Genomic DNA, 17305 nt, shown 5'->3' with positions numbered 1-17305 from the left:
TTAATGTTTATTTAACTTAAAATATGTTTTTAATTAACCTTGCTTTTTTACTGGCACACACCAGTGTGAAATGTACGGTGTTGGGTTACGACACTGTCTGATACTTAGTGCAGATGAGTAATACTATGGGCTGCTTCTGTAGTGCAATGTTTAATTCCATCAGTCTTCTTTTGTCCACTGTGTGACTCTGGTCACTTCACTAAACAGTAGTCCTAGGCCGCCTCTGAAAATGAACACTTGCATTGCCCACTTGTGGGCTGTCCCAAACTGTTATCAAATGCATTGTACATTTGCTTTTTTTTTTTAATTCTTGCAACCTTCACCATAGCCCTATAATTACTGCGTCACTATATGATGCTTATCTATTAGTCCAGCTTTGGCTTATAGTTCAATAGATTGCCGGATTAATTTTCAATAGTGTGAGTTGCAAGGGAAGAGTTATTTATTTATTCTTGCTAATGTTGTCTGCTTTCATATTAAAATTAATTTGTTTTGTTAAGCTAATTTCTACCAGCATATTTGCTGTAAAATTTGAAATAATAGTTTTAAATTAAATCCAAATCTCTGTGATCATTGTAGAAGTAAAAAATTGGCATGTGTTCTGACAAGTCTGAGCTGTGTTGTATGATCATTGAGAAGAGACAGAAGAGTAATAAAGTACTGGTATGGCTGTGGAGAGGTGGGGTCCATTATCCTGCTCAAGACCCCATTTCACCACAGTCCACCTCTGGATACCATTTAGGAGTCTAGATCAATTTTTTCAACTCCCCTAAATCAGTGCCTGCTCAAGGTCCCACCACAGACAAATTAAAGCTAATGGAATCAAACTCTGTATCATAGGAAGCAGAGCCTTCACTGCTCAGACTCTATTGTGCTAGCTGCCATTTTTTTCCTCAACGCCATTTTTTTTTACATGCAGTCAACAATTTTATAAGGGAGGATGACTTTTTGGAAAATCATTCTGCATGATATGATATTTACAATTGTTCATAAAAAATAGTGAAAATATTAGCTGAGTAACAAATGCTTTTTATTTTATATTTTTCTTTTTTATTTCATTGGGGAGGATCTAACTGCTTGAGGTTTCAGGAAGTATAGCAGCATACACAAATGATAAACTTGGATAAAAAAGTAATAAACTATAAAGGCCAAAGTTAAATAACATTCAATATACAGAGGAGTCAAAGGTAATAATATAGCTGGGGAAGAATTGTGGAGCAAGATTCATTAAAATCATTTGCACTGCATTAAAAAGGCAAAATAATATAGCTGAAGCAGCACAATCCAGCTGTCTAGTGATCAACAATGTACCAGGAGTGCTGCTGTGCCATGGACTGAATCTTATTAGGGTATTCTGTGGTCAAAACCACTCATATTTTACAATGATCAGAACTACATGATGTATGTCACATGACCTAATTAGCCCGGTAGTAATAATACATGTAACATGCTCATAATGTTCCGCATTCACAGTTATGACCATGGCTGAAATCAGAGCAACACAAAATCCTCACTATTTTTTTTTTTAGTATTAATGAGTAGAAAGTGGGTGTTTAGGACTGTCAAAATGGCAGAAGATAAAGCAAAGAAACAAACAAAATGCCCAAAAATGGAAAAGCTGTATGGGGAAGGGTATACGTTTTTGGCAACAGCTGCTCATTTTTCAGAAGTTCAAGAAGAGCAGCAGAGGAAGGTAACAAGGAGAGGTTCTGAACAGAAATAATTGGATAAGGATGGCAGTAGGGTTAGAAACACAAAAAATCAAATTAAGACAATCAGCAGTGATGCTAACACAAAAGGTGTGGGGAACACAAAGTGGATGCAAATGAGAGAGGCTGAAAGAAGAAAATTAGTAGTAGTAAAGAACGGACTACAAACTTTGGAAATGTCAAGCATGGAAAGGGAGCACAGTGATCATAGAAAAGGCAGGGTGATAGCAGACTGTGATGCTGCTCAGTGCTGCACCAAACCTCTGTTCAGTAACCTCTGGGGCCAGCCTCATGGCTAGGCTCATCCACTGTCAGCCCAGTGGTAAAGGCCAGACAGCTGTGGGGCTCTGGTAGTCATATAAGGATGTGCTCAAGGTTGCCAGTCCAGGTGTCCAGCTACTGGTCTACCAAGGTCATCACTAGGATCTCTACCTCCTGATGGCATAGCTCTCAACTGTACTTGATTTTGCAGAAAGTCCCAGAGTATATCTTACATTTTTTCTCTATCCATTGTACATTTTTTATTTTTATTTATTTTTTATTTTATTTTACATTTGTTGACCGGGCTAGTCCAGCTGGATCAATGTCCATTTTCAGTGGAGGCCCAGGGAGAAAAGCTCCACAGATTAAAGCAAGGTTAAACATTTACAATAAACGCTAGTGACACAGACAGTGAGCAACAATGCATACATATTAGTCTAGATCAAGTAATAAAAAACAAATAGTGCCATCTATGTATTGAGAAAGGCATTAACTACTTACAGTACAAATATGTGAGGATGGGGTATTACATAGTTTAAAATGTATATACATACTTGTAAAAGACATTGTTTGTACCTGTTTTTTTTTTGTTTTTTTTTTGAAATATGAGAACGGTAGTAGCAGTAGAGACATTAAGTCATTTGTGATCACAGAGAAAGATTGCAGTTTTGAAATAAGGAAATATGATAGTAGAAAGAAGAAATTAGGTTAGTCAGGATTGGTACAAGAGCAGAGCCAGAATTTTGCTCAGGTGTAAAAGAAGTTGTTTTTTAAAAAGATGAAAGGAGGCTAGAGATGAAATGTGTGAGGGGAGGTTATTCCATATTTTGCCTACTGAGTTGGAGAAAAGGCAGTTACCTGCAGCATTTGTAATTCTAGTTGTGTTGACTTGTAGCTTTTCGGCGGAGCGCAGCTGTTTCAGGTTATTATAGGGAGTCAAGAGGTTGCTAAGAGCAGGTGTTTTTGATGGTTGATATAGAATGTTATGTGCTATTAAGAGTTGTTGATAGATAAGCTTGTTAGGAAGTTCCAACCAGTGTAAGTGTTTTAAGTTTAGACAGTGGTGAGTTCTATACTGGGATGCTGTGGCAAAACGAGCTATATTGTGGTAGGATGTAGTTAGTTTCCTTAGGTTGCTTTTAGAGAGATTAGTGTAAATAGAGGAAGCGTACAGTAGGGTAGAGATAAGATGTGATTGTGCTAGGGTGGTCCATGCTTCGGGTGTAAGGAAGGGTTTAATTCTGTACAGTGAACCAATCTTTTTAATTTTCTGTTATATCACTAAAAACTACTTTCAGCTAGTAATGTCAGGCATTTGAGTTTCATACTTATTGGTCTACTCAATTTTTAAGGTATTTAGAGTAATATTTTAAGAATGATTTTGAAGCATTACCCCCCTGGTTTTCTTTGCTTTTGTACTTGATTCCTGAAAAAGTTGGAAAGTATGCCTGCCAGGAACAGGACATAACATGACTCACTGACTCTGCCCACTGATTAGGAGACTAAACCTCCACTCTGAGACAGACCACCAAAGAGCATCATGAAACCCTACAGGTCACTTTATGCTGGATGACTTATGTCACCCTGCAGAAATGCTTGTCTGCAGATGGGAGGGGACACAGCTGGCAGTGGCAAGCCATATTGATGATGTAGTGGTTGCTGCTAGACCATATCCACTTCCACAGCAGGCACAAAACAACAAATATATCATATTTTTTTTAAAAAGGATAGCAATAAAGACAAAGAAACATAAAAATAAAAGCAGTAGTCTTGAATATGTGTGACACCGGTTTGCAAAAGAGTATCTAAGGGAGTGGCAATCTCTTATATGCCTGCCAGATGACAAGGTAGTACAACAGTAGCTGTGGCACAAGGTCCTGGATTATATGCTACACTAACAAAATACCCCTATCTGTGCATGGCATGTGAATTGTGCATATAATGCACAGAAGCCCCACAGGGACAATGAAAGATGCACTGAACAGCCTCAGGTGCCCGAAGTGTTCTAAACAAAGGATCTACTATTAGATTCAGACATGACCTGAGAGACAGTGCTTTGCATAGCACCAAGATGACCATCCTATTTGATAACACCCACAAAAGCCAAGACATGATGCAGGTAGATCACATACATCTGTTGACATTAATGTACCACGAAATATCGAAAGACTCTGTAGCACTCCCATATATATATATATATATATATATATATATATATATATATATATATATATATGTATATATATATATATATATATATATATATATATATATATATATATATATATGGGTCCACTACACAATCCCGAAAGCTCATAATCCCGAAGCCCAAAATCCTGAGACCAAAATCCCGAAAATTCAAAATCCCGAAAGCCCAAAATCCTGAAACCCAAAATCCTGAAAACACAAATAATGCTAATATCTCACTATAAAGACACTAATATCTACCAACTGACCCTGACCCTAACCCTAACCCTAAGGTCCATCACTATCGCACACTCACCTGACCAGTGCCCTAACCCTAACTCACTTAAACCGCCCCCAACCCCAATATTTGTCACTATTGCATACATGCCTAACCTGCGCCCTAACCCTAACTCACTTAAACCGCCCCTAACCCTAACATAAAACCAACCACACACTTACCTGAACCCAACACATGACCTAACACCACAGGGCTAACAATAGCAAAGCCACAATGACGTCAGTATGTCCATTTTGTGTTTTCAAGATTTTGAGTTTCAGGATTGTGGGCTTTCGGGATTTTGAATTTTCGGGATTTTGGTCTCAGGATTTTGGGCTTCGGGATTATGAGCTTTCGGGATTCTGTAGTGGACCCATATATATATATATATATATATATATATATATATATATATATATATATATATATATATATATATGTGTGTGTGTGTGTGTGTGTGTGTGTGTGTGTGTGTGTGTGTGTGTGTGTGTGTGCAGCAAGACTTTGCTAAAGCAAAGTTCCAATGTCTAGAGGGAACTCTACCCAGTATTCTGTATCTGGGTGTGAGAACATTAAAAACACTCACTCACTATTTATCGACAGATAGATAAGTATACAGGTAGATACAGATATATAGTGTATGAGTCATTCATGCTAAAAACGTCAAAAAAGTTACATTTATTAGAACGCCTTTTGAACTTTTAAGATTTATGGGAGTTCCAAGGTAATTTACTCTCATGACCATCAATGTTTTGTTGTAACTGACTGTCAGGCTGTACCCCCTTTCTCAAGGAGAACTGGGCTAGTAAGTCCCAGGGTAAATTTGAGTGTACACGTCTAGTCATTTGGGTTCTATCTGTAGAATGATAAGATGTTACACTGTTAATCCATGGGGACAGCTTATTCCAGATATACTGCATAACAAATTTGTCTCTCCAACATGTTTTATTTATCAGTGCTGAATGTTTAGTTCCCTGGTTCACGTGTTTGCTAAATTGTTAAGACTTATAGAGAAAAAAGCTCAAGGACAGCAAGCTCTCTGATCACATACTAAGTGAGGCAGAGATTTTTTCCAAAGAATCTCTGAGATAGTGAGTAACGGGATAGAGCTTCTAACATCTTCAGTTATCTCAGAGCCACTAATCTTGAAACCTTCTTGGACCAGAACATCTGGTGAGTAGTGTGAAGATAAATACAGTGAGCTGTAGAGATGCCATGGTGACCTTATTAGACAATAGAAAGAGGTGATAGGGAAAGCAAACCGAATATGCATGTATGGTATCTATTACTAACCAGTGATTACTTGTGATTATTTAGATATGTGTTCAGCCACAGGCAAGACATGTGAGTCATTGACATCTTTTATTCTCTTTTTTCTGCTTTTCAAAATCTGTTGAAATACAGAATAGGCTGATTTGATGATTGCAGCTTTCAAGATTTTCTGTGCATTGTGGTACATATATATATATATATATATATATATATATATATATATATATATATATATATATGTGTGTGTGTGTGTGTATATATATATATATATATATATATATATATATATATATATATATATACATATACATATATATATACATATATATATATATATATATATATATATATATATATGTATATATATATATATATATATATATATATATATATATATATATATATATATATATATATATATATATGTATATATATATATATATATATATATATTTATATGTATGAATATACTTGATATCATAGCTGGATATCTGTCAAAAAGTTGCTTTATTTTCCATTTCTGTATTTATTCTAATTAGTTTCTGCATAAAGCTTTGATATGTTGTATGTAACATACTTTCTCAGTGTAGGCTAAGTTGCTCTGCTGTCCATCTTACCTCAATATATTCCTACCAGTGTCATGGTGATGGTTACTGGGATGTCAGTTGGTATTCCACCATGACATTCAGAACTGATTGTTTGTCTTCCCAGAGTTCTAGATCTATAACCCTACATCTGAAATTAATTCATGACATCCTGACACTCTTCCAAAGTACATTTAAACTCATGAGGCAGTTTCCCTTATACCCAGTATACCATTTAGGTTCATAGGTAAGTACTAGGCTATCTGCCCATGGGCATTTATAAGCCTAGCCACAGAGTGATGGCTTTCGCCTCCCCATTAGATTAGTAACCTGGGCCTCTGTCAACAGGGCTCCTGAAGTGATCCCAAGGTAGAACTTACGATTACCCATCCACTCATCAAGATTTCTCTTGAAGAGGGTCAGAGAGGAGCTCTGTCGAATATGGATTGGGATTCTATTCCAGAGTGAGGGGAGTCACTGGGACAGGAATCTATCCCTCCAGCATGTCCTGTTTATTGACTTTGATAGTCTACTAGTTGATACTTACTGTTGCCTGCGATATTTTGTGGTACATTAATGTCAACAGGTGTATGTGATCCATGTGCATCATGTCTTGGCTTCTGTGGCTGTTATCAAACAGGATGGTCATCTTGGTGCTATGCAAAACACTGACTCTCAGGTCATGTCTGAATCTAATTGTAGATATTGCCCCCCTGCACCCCCCCACACCCCCTGCTACTTAAATATATCAACTTCCGAGATTGCACTTCACTACACTAAATGCAATCTCGGAGTTGATATATTTAAGTAGCGGGGGGGTGGAGGATGCAGCCCCCCACATGGGGGGATGCAGGGGGGCTTGCCCCCTGTGTGTAGTTGAAGGGTAATATTTTTCTGTATGTACTTGTGCTGGAATATACTAAGTGTTGGTATCCTGTTTGTTTTCAGTATTTTGAGTTTTCAGTATTTTGAACTTTCAAGATTTTGGTCTCAGGATTTGATTTGGGGCTTTCAGGATTCTGTGGCACTCATATATATACATATATATATATATATATATATATATATATATATATATATATATATATGTATATATATTTGCTTTTATGCTGTATGCTATATATAATATTATATATTATATGCTATATATAATACTCTTCTCCAATAAAAAAATCCACTGATCACGCTCCATCTTTTTTCATCTACTCAGCCAAGAAAACTAAAACTGAATCCATTTCTCATACTAAACTGCTGTGGGTCACCATTGATAGAGGCTTGAAATTTGACAAACACATAGCACTAATCATTAAAAAGACCCACATCAAACTAGGTTCAGTGTATAGAGTTAAGACATTTCAAACCAACTCCACCAGACAAGCAATTGCCAGGACCCACCTTCCCTCTACCTTACTATATGCCTCCCCCTATCTCTCTCATGTGCTTTTTAACCAGATCTTCTCTTTTTTTCTTTCTATTCTCTCCGATCTCACCCATCTACCATTCCAATTACTTACTGTTACCAAGCGTTGTTACCTTACAGCAAGAGGTTCTCCCGTTTGATTCTTGGCTTGACTTGGGAATGCCTTCTGTGTGGAGTCTGTATGTCCTCTCCACGGTTGGGTAGCATTCAAAAGACATGCGTGCGTAAATGGGCATACCTTCATTGAAGGTTGGGTGTCGAGCTGGCACCTCCGCATTTCGTAAAAATCTACTGCCAATCATTAGTGGACTGGAGTTCGCTGTGGTGACCCCTTACCAGGAAAAAGCCGAAAGACAAACAACCACCTCTCCTCCTCTTACATCTCAACCCTCCAAGAAGTATCATTATAATTAAAGCTATTTGCTAATTTTCTGCTCTCTCCCAACTCTACTTACACAGTATAGTATAATTGGTTTGTTAAATAATCTAGGCTGGATTCAACCAAGATGCACCTTTCATCATGACTTATAATGGTTCAGAGCTCATTTGTACTTAATTGAACCATGAACTTCGTATACTTTATATAAAGTACTTTTGTAAGATGTTAATCTATATTGTGTTGTTAATTTACTTTGATTTGGAGATTTTCTCCCCAGGCCTCTGCTGAAATGTTAGACCTCCCTGGTAAACAAATGTTAAATAAATAAATAAAGTAGGTATACATACACACACACACACACACACACACATATATATATAGACATGTGTGTGTGTGTGTGTGTGTGTGTGTGTGTGTGTGTGTGTGTGTGTGTGTGTGTGTGTGTGTGTGTGTTTTGGATGTAAGACTTCATGAGCCTCTTTCTTCATTTTCTGCCTATCACACTTCTCACACTTACTATTTTCTAGATAACATATTAATTTTGATAGTACTTGATGATCACTTTCACTTAGCTATAAATTGTCTTTTATAGATATCTGTGTTTTTTCTTGTAGACTTTCTGTCTTCTCAAATACAACACTGGACCTTGGTTCAGCTGCTTAATTAACTGTTTTATCTTGTGGCTCTAATTGTCCCACGTTTCTGTGTCGGTATTCGGTTTTCATCAAATCAATCTACCGGCATTCTGTAGTATTTTGTCTCTGCTGAAATGCTAGCCACAGTGGTGCAGCAGTAGCATTGTTGCCTCACAGCAAGAGATTATCCCGTTTGATTCTCGGCTGGAGTGCGGGGAGTGCCTTCTGTGTGGAGTCTGCATATCCTCCCCACGGTTGGGTGACATTCTAAAGACATGCGTAAGGGCGTGCCTTCATTGAAGGTTGGACGTCGAGCTGGCACCTCGGCATTCGTGAAAATCTACTGCCAATCATTAGCAGACCGGAGTTCCACTGTGGCGACCCCTAACTGGGAAAATCTGAAAGACAAACAAACAGTAATGCAAAAAAAGGGTTCTGAATGGAGAGATGATAAAATCAGCAAGAAAATAAGAGCAGTATTGCTGGAAATGAATTCATCCTCAAGTCTTGGTGAGTACCTTCATGTGTTGGACTTTGTTTTGGCAGAATCTCACCAAGACAACATTAATATATATACTGTATTTTATATAGCATACATCATGAACAGAGATAGGTTAAAAAACTTAAAAGGACAACTGGGTGCACAAGTCTCAGGATAAAAAAGTGTCTAATCCTGGTATGTGCACTGGTGCTAGGACTGGAAAAAATGACAGTGTAGAATCCTCAAGACATGGAAAAAAATCCTACAATAGTGTTAGACCTGACCCAAGAGAATGATGACTCTCTCCCCATTGTAAATTGAAGTTGTAGTCAACAAAAAAAAAACTGAAAGTCAAAAAAAGAGACATAAAAATTATAGAGTCAACTACTGAGGATAAGGAAGAAATTATGTATTATTACTATTATGCGAGAAGTCCAACTCTTTGAAGTTCCAGATAGAAGATATTCAAAAATATTAAGAGAGAAATTAGAGAACAGAAAAAAAATACTTGCACAAGAAAAACTGTCAAAAGCTTCAAATGCAAATTCATGTTCATTAATACAACAGCTTTGTAAAAAAACATTACTTAGGCTAAGAAACTTTGGGCCAGTTAGGAAAAAAAGTGACTGAGGAAGTGCAAAAATATAAAGAACAAAACACATAGAATTTTGAAAGGTATGAAAAAGGAATATGGACACTGGAAAGAAAGTGAGAGCTGATATGGTGCAATAGTTATGGAAAGGAAAAAAGACAAATCAATCAATACAAAAAAGCAGCTCCAAAGATATCTGTAGAGAAATACAGGCAAAGGCACCCAGATATGGAAAGTTTCACAATACAAAAAACAAGATTACAAAGAGGGGACAAAAAACAGAGGAATAGTAAAGTAGAGGTTAAACAAATAGAAGTTTAAAGTTATGGAATACCTGTGAATGAAGGATTTAGTGCAGAAAGTCTAACACAGGTTAGGCAAAACATAATGGAACAATGAGTCCCCAAAAAAAGCAATACCAGGTGGAGTAGGAGACATTTGAAGAATAAATAATTGACATGGGAAAGAAAAGGGGATTTAATGTGGTGCAATATTTAGGCAAAGGAGAAAGCAAAACCAGTCAATACAAAAAAGCAGTACCAAAGATATTTAAAGAGAAATACAAAGGCATCTACACATGTAAAATTTCACAAAAAAAATTTAAGAAAACAAAGGGGAAAAGTGGAAAACAGGAAACATGACTAAAAAAAGAAGAAATACAAATGTTTTGGAGAAATTTCTATGAAGACCCTGTGGGATATAACAAATATGCTGAATGGACAGAAGCAGTAAAATAAATAGTAATAAGTTCAAATGTACTGGATATGAAATGGGATGAAGTAATGTCCAGAGAAATTGAAATAAAATTAAGAAAAGCTCCTAATTGTAAAGCCCCAGGCACAGATGCAGTACCTAACTTCTAGATAAAGTATTAATATCTTTACGTGAAGATTTAGTCCTGAGTAAGAACTACTTATATGCACATCCTGAACAGACACCAACATGACTAAAACCAGGAAAATGATAGACACCCTTCCTTAAGAGAGAACCTGCATGCTATCCTAAAAAACTATAGAACAATAACTTGGCATCTGATGATGTATTAATTAAATACTGAAATCAATGCCAACAGAGTTTCTAGTTATTTAGAAGAAAACTCAATCATGGCAATAGAACCAAAGGATAAAAAGCAAAGTCCTGTGGAACTAAGGATCACCTGTTGTTAAAGTCATAATGGAGAACTGAAAAAAGGGGAAGAATCTAAGTATGACATGGATAGATTACAAAAAAAGCATATTAACAGCATTCCATATTCATGGATAAAGGAGTGCTTACAGATGTATAAGATCATTGATACTACATGCTATAATGATCAATTAGATTGCAATGACCATGAAACGGTGGCAAACAACTTTGTATCAAAGCCCTGACAACAAATAATTATCCCACAGATAAACATTCAAAGGGAGATATTTCAGGATAACACTTTGTCACCACTGCTCTTCTGTCTTGCCCTTAACCCATTAAGCTGTTTATTTAACAGATGAGGTCAAGGCTACAATTTGGTAACAGAAAACAACCAACTGTAAAAACATCATATTTTTTGTGGATGATTAAAAACTGTATATAGTTTATCAGATGAGTAACTGAAAGCACAACTGCAAGTAGTTAAAACTTTCTCAGATGATATATGAATGTCATTTAGTCTTGATAAATGTGTAAAAGCAACATTTGAAGCAGGAAAGTGGCAGCACCAAGAAAATATCAGTCTGGGACAGGAATGTAATATAAAGGAACTTGAGAAGGATGGGGTATATTAATATTTTGGAACTGATTAAGGATTAACAATAAAACATGAAGAAATGAAAACAAAATTCAGTAAGGAATATTTTAAAAAACTTAATGCTGAAAACAGAAACACAATACTACGGATAAAATAAGTACTTTTGCCCTTTTCTTTTGAAACTTCATCAGAACTAGATTTAATAAAGTGAATTGCTGCGTGATATATACTATTGGTGTCTTTCTACATTCCACCATTGCCTTCTGGAACTACCCTTTTATTAATAACAAAAACAGCCTTGACATCTAGGAACAATGTCCAAGCTATTAACCAATTTGCTCTTGTTTTAACTTACAGTTTTGAGGTGATTGACTGTCCCCAAAAGGTACTGGATCAGTTGGACAGGAAAACAAGAAGATGTGTCACACTTATTAAATGATATATAAAAATCAGTATATAACAAGATTATATATTCCTAATTCGAAGGAAGTAAGGTCTTCCTCAAAATTGATTACAGGTATAGCTCTGCAATAATAGGACTGCATACATATCCACTTACTTCACCAGATCCAAACATAGTGAACATTTTAAAACATAAGAATACAAGACTAAGGTAACTTCTCTGCATAGCTTAATAGAAACGTATCTGTGTCAAGTGGGAATGGAAATCAAACAAGAAGTAGACAAAAATCAGACAGCAACTGAATGTGCCAAAGAGAAAAGAAAAAAATATGAGGAGAAAGATCAAGTGAGAAGATAAGAAATGTGGAAAAGCATAAATATAGTTGCAAGTACAGAAAACCTCTGGAGCAACCTCATGTTGATTAGGATCTCACCCAGGAATGGTTATGGAGAGGTGAATTTAAACCAAAAGATGAAAGGTTAATATTGGTGCCCAGGATAGTGGACTACATATACATTGGTTTACAAAGTTCAATGAACATGTGGAAGAAACAGACATATGCAGATTTTGTAAAAGTGAACTGGAAACAGTCAAACATCTTGTCACTGGTCGTGATGCACTAATGGCAAAGGGTATGCTGAAAGGCATAATAATGTGGCAAGACTGTTGCTCTGGGGATTGTGCAAACATTATAATGTTGAAGTAGCTGAGATGCATTTGAAACATGAGCCACAAAGCATTACAGAGAATGGTGAAGTTTATATGACATTGTATCATCCATTGCAACAGTTTAAAAACAGACTGAATTTCTTTTAAAACAAAACAACTGTCTCATGGAAAAAGTTGCTGATTTAGAAACTAGACTGAGATGAAATAACATTATAATTTATGGTATACCTGAAAGATATGAGGGATACCATGTAATAAACGTATTAACAACCTGGCTACATAAAACATTAAATCTACCTAAACCTTTATCTTTTGGAATTGAAAAGGCATGTAGATCCCCTGAGAGCACATTCAAAGAAGGAAAACTCACCACCGCCTTAAATTATAGTTAAGATTATGTTAACCTTGAAAACAAATATTAAAAACAACATGGTCTAGCCCACCTATTAAAATAGGTGAATATGTAGTCAGATGTGACAATAATTATTCCAGTGAAGTAATAAGTAAAAGAAAAGCCTGTTTACCACTGATCAAGGAACTTAAGAAGAACAACATTAGAGCCACGGTGGTGTTTCATGCAAAGATCTATTTCTTTCTTTCTTTCTAAAGAAACCTAAATAATTAACATGCTGGAGAAGGCATCCACTTTTGTCACCAGCAATAAAATAATAATACTGAAGGAATAGAGTGGAACAATATGTCTGTCACTCAAGAGACAGAGTGAGCTGAATTCCTTGAAAACCGTTTCTAAAATTAGAAAGCTTAAAAACAAGTGACTTTTATTCTCTGATTGCAAGAATTTTATTTTCTGAAACAATAGATTTGCTTTAAGTAAAATGTTTGTAATGGACTTTAAGCTTCCAAACTTAACTAAGTATGTATTTATATTTTAAGCTAAACATTTTTCATGATGAGGAATATAAATGGTTAGTTTTACTGTTCTAATATATTCACAGTGAAAGAATTAAGGTATTTATTTTAACTAAATGTATAAATGTATTTCAAAATGTTAAACAAATATTTCCTGTAAGAGAATCTCATTAAATTCTAAACAAAATAATTGGCTACTTTAAGACTATATAAGTTAATGATTTGATTTTATTTGTTCATCTTTGCATGTGCATTGTTGGGTTAACTGAATATCAGATCTAAGTAATATGCTAATTAGAAGTGACAAAGCGCTGGATATTTTGTTTTCTTTGATGCTGTGTAATGCATTCCTTTTATGGGTCATTTATGAAGCAAGTAGCACTTAATGAAAGCTTGAGAACAAAATAATTTTCTGGTTGTGTAAGAATGCTGGCTTTTTGCTTGCCTTGCTTCCCACATAGAGCTGTTCTGCAGAAAATCTTGGTCAAACTTCATCACTTATGTTTGTGCAAACAGAAATAAACTTTTGTTTTCTTCCCCATTTTTAGTATATATGTGAGAAATCTACTCAAAATAACATATTTTTTTCTTTTCTTAGAAGTGAAGAATTGGTAAAACAAAAGCTATAGTAATGCTTTATATTGAGCTGTTGCTAGCATATAATCTGTGTACATTTTGTTGAATGTTAGCTTATGCTGTAGTGCTATTAACTCTCTCTCTCTCAGCATATTAATGGAAAGAAGTAATTTTAGATGTTTGTTACTGATTAGAACAGCTTAAAAGAACTAAGAAGAATGGGAAATGTACACAGGAAATTAGCAGCTGTTGTGTGCTGTGAGTTGTCATTTTCACATGCTGTAATAGAATTCTGATAATTAGTTTGCAATGGCTAAAATGCACATTCAAATTAAACAAGCAGGGATACAGTTATATATAGCCAAGATTGCTTGTAACACTAAAATTAAGAAAAAGAGTAAAATCTCATGAATAATATGCAAATACACAGGGAATGAATATCTAATATGTAAGATTAATAAAATAACAGTATCATTAAGTTAAGGTGCACACACATATTATAACCTTTAATAGAGAGATGATTATTAAATAGTTCCTTGATGGGTGATTTTAGAAATACAAGATATATAGAATAAGGTAAAATATTAATTGGAAAATAAGACAGAAATATATATTTAAATAACAAACTGCTTATAAGAAAGATGTGTATTACATATACCCACATATGGGAGAAATGTGAGTATTTAAGATCTCATATAATTTGCATAGAAAATCATATTAAAATGTGTTAAAAAATTGAAAGCTGAAATCTGAAGATTGGTGATGTGAACTTTGAAGATTTTCAAATGTTGTATTATTAGATTCACAAAAGACTACCTGAAATAACTCATTTTATAAGTCAAAGCTGAAATTTGAGTGTTGTTTGTTGAATCAGAAGATCCATTTTGATAGAAAGTAAAGTAGATTTTGCAATATGCTTGAACCTGGGAAGGGGGAATGGGATTTGAATTAAGCACATTGTATCTTCTGAATACAATATAGACTGCAATTTTTTGACTCCATAGAAATAGCAAGACATTCTCTTCAACCTCATTAATGTACATATTTTATGAAGTAGTTTAATAAGCTAAAGGATTTTTAAATATTTTGATATTCAGCACATTGAGTGTTACACAATTTTGAGATATAGACACCTGTACTTTAAAAATTAATTCAGCGGTTTATTAGATTTATAAAATATATGTGTATTTTTAGCATGATAAACATATATGTGCATTTATTTCCCTTTTGTGTTATAGTTTAGTATGACAAGATTACCTGCCACCTGTAAGTTTACACATGACTTTATCTCTTCAGGTCAAACTCTACGTATTTATTTAGAGATTTAGTTATAACAATGTTAAATGAACAAATAATTTTGGAATATCTAATGGATAATTTGTACTACTATTACATAAATAGGTATATAGTGCACTATTTGTTGGATTATTTAATATTTGTGATTAATAGAAGAGGTTTATTAAATTTTATGGCAAAATATACAGCTAAAGTAATAGGCTGTTACATTTTTGACTGATATATATTATATTAATTGTGTGTATGTAGAGGTAGCTTTTGTTAGTTTTTTTTAAAGATTTTTAAAGTATTTTTAGGTACAGAGATAGTATAATAGTTTGTCTAGTCAATAGGCAAGCTAGCAACTTTGGTATCCATGGAAGGTCATTTGTTATTAATAATATATATATATAGTTATAATTGTAGTCTTATCTTTGTTGTTATTTAAGAGTTTTAGTAGTTTAGTTTGTAGATAGGATGAATTCAAAAAATGTGGTATGTTAAGATAGTGTTGGGGGAATGCATTAGAGTCTCATATATAATTAAATTAATATGGTGGATAAATGTGTCATATCATCTTTTAAAAGAAATATTTTTAAATACTCAGTATGGATATTTTTAATCTGTTATCTATTAATGTAAATTGATTAAATAATGGCAACAGAAGGACAAAATATGTCTAAAATTAGAGGAGATATATTTTTGCAAGAAACTCACTTGAAAGATAAAGATGCACAATATTTAAATAACTTAGGTTACTAAATATTATCATCTGTTTCTTTTAACAAAAAGAGGAGAGGAACTGCTATACTTTGGAGAAAATCTACTGTTAATACCTAAGGTCATGGAATCCTTAGATGATCCCAAAAGAATGTATACATGTGTAATATTTAAATATAATGACAAATGGTACACACTTCCTTAGAATGTGTGCAGGAGTGGCTAAAGATCACTTACATTTACTACAAAGTCATTGGAAGGGTACCTTAATTTTAGCAGGTGATTTTTAACTGCATGTCTAGTATAGAAGATAGACATGAACAGAAGACAGCTAAAATATCATCACCAGCTAAAGCACTAAACAAATGGATTAATAATAATAATTTAGTTGATTTTGAAGTAAAAGCAAAAGATAAGTCATTGTTTTTCACTCATTATTCTTATGCACATTGGATGCAAACTAGGACTGATAGGATTTATGTCACAGTAGATTTACTTAATAAAGTGAATTATTTTAAAAATATTCCTTGTCCTTTATCTGGTCATAATGCACTAAATATTAATATACTAATGGATATAAGGAAATATCAGATTATTTATAGAATCCCACTATATATGATGGAATTAAAATAAGTTAAGAATTACCTTAAGGAACAAATCAAGAATTGTTTTTATCTTTGAATGATAATGGTCAGCTTAGTAACATTTTACTGGGGACACCATAAAAATGCATATTAAAGATAGAATAGGATGATGGGCTAGTAATAAAATGAAAGAGAGGGATAAAGGGTTGTCAGAAATACACGGTGAAATATGCAAAGTGAGGTTTGAACAGCAAACAAAGAAATCAGATAATGCTGAAGTCATTAAAATTTAATGACAGAATTTTAAATAGTTTTTATGCATAAACTAGTGATAGTTTTACAAAAAATAAAATTACACAGTTATGTGCTGAATTCAAAAGAATCTACATAGATTAGTTAATAGAAGTAATATGTTAAGCAAAAAGGTACAAATCAATAATATCCAAAATCCTCATATTAATAAGCTTACATCAGTTATAGAAGAAATGCTTAACTTTAAAATAATCCATGGGGATCTTAAAAAAGATAAAAATAATAATCCTGATAATTGCAAAATTGACAAGTATTTAAAAGAAACACATTATTAATGTACTTAATGACCAACACATATATATGTTGAATATGCCTATTACTGTAAAAGAAGTTAACAGCCTCTAAAATGGAAAAATTGTAAGGCTCTAGGAATAGA

The sequence above is a fragment of the Protopterus annectens genome, chromosome 2.part0 (assembly GCF_019279795.1).
Source record: "Protopterus annectens isolate FY-2018-M chromosome 2.part0, PAN1.0, whole genome shotgun sequence".
Taxonomy (NCBI): Eukaryota; Metazoa; Chordata; order Ceratodontiformes; family Protopteridae; genus Protopterus; species Protopterus annectens.
Note: the sequence above shows the minus strand (reverse complement) of the source record.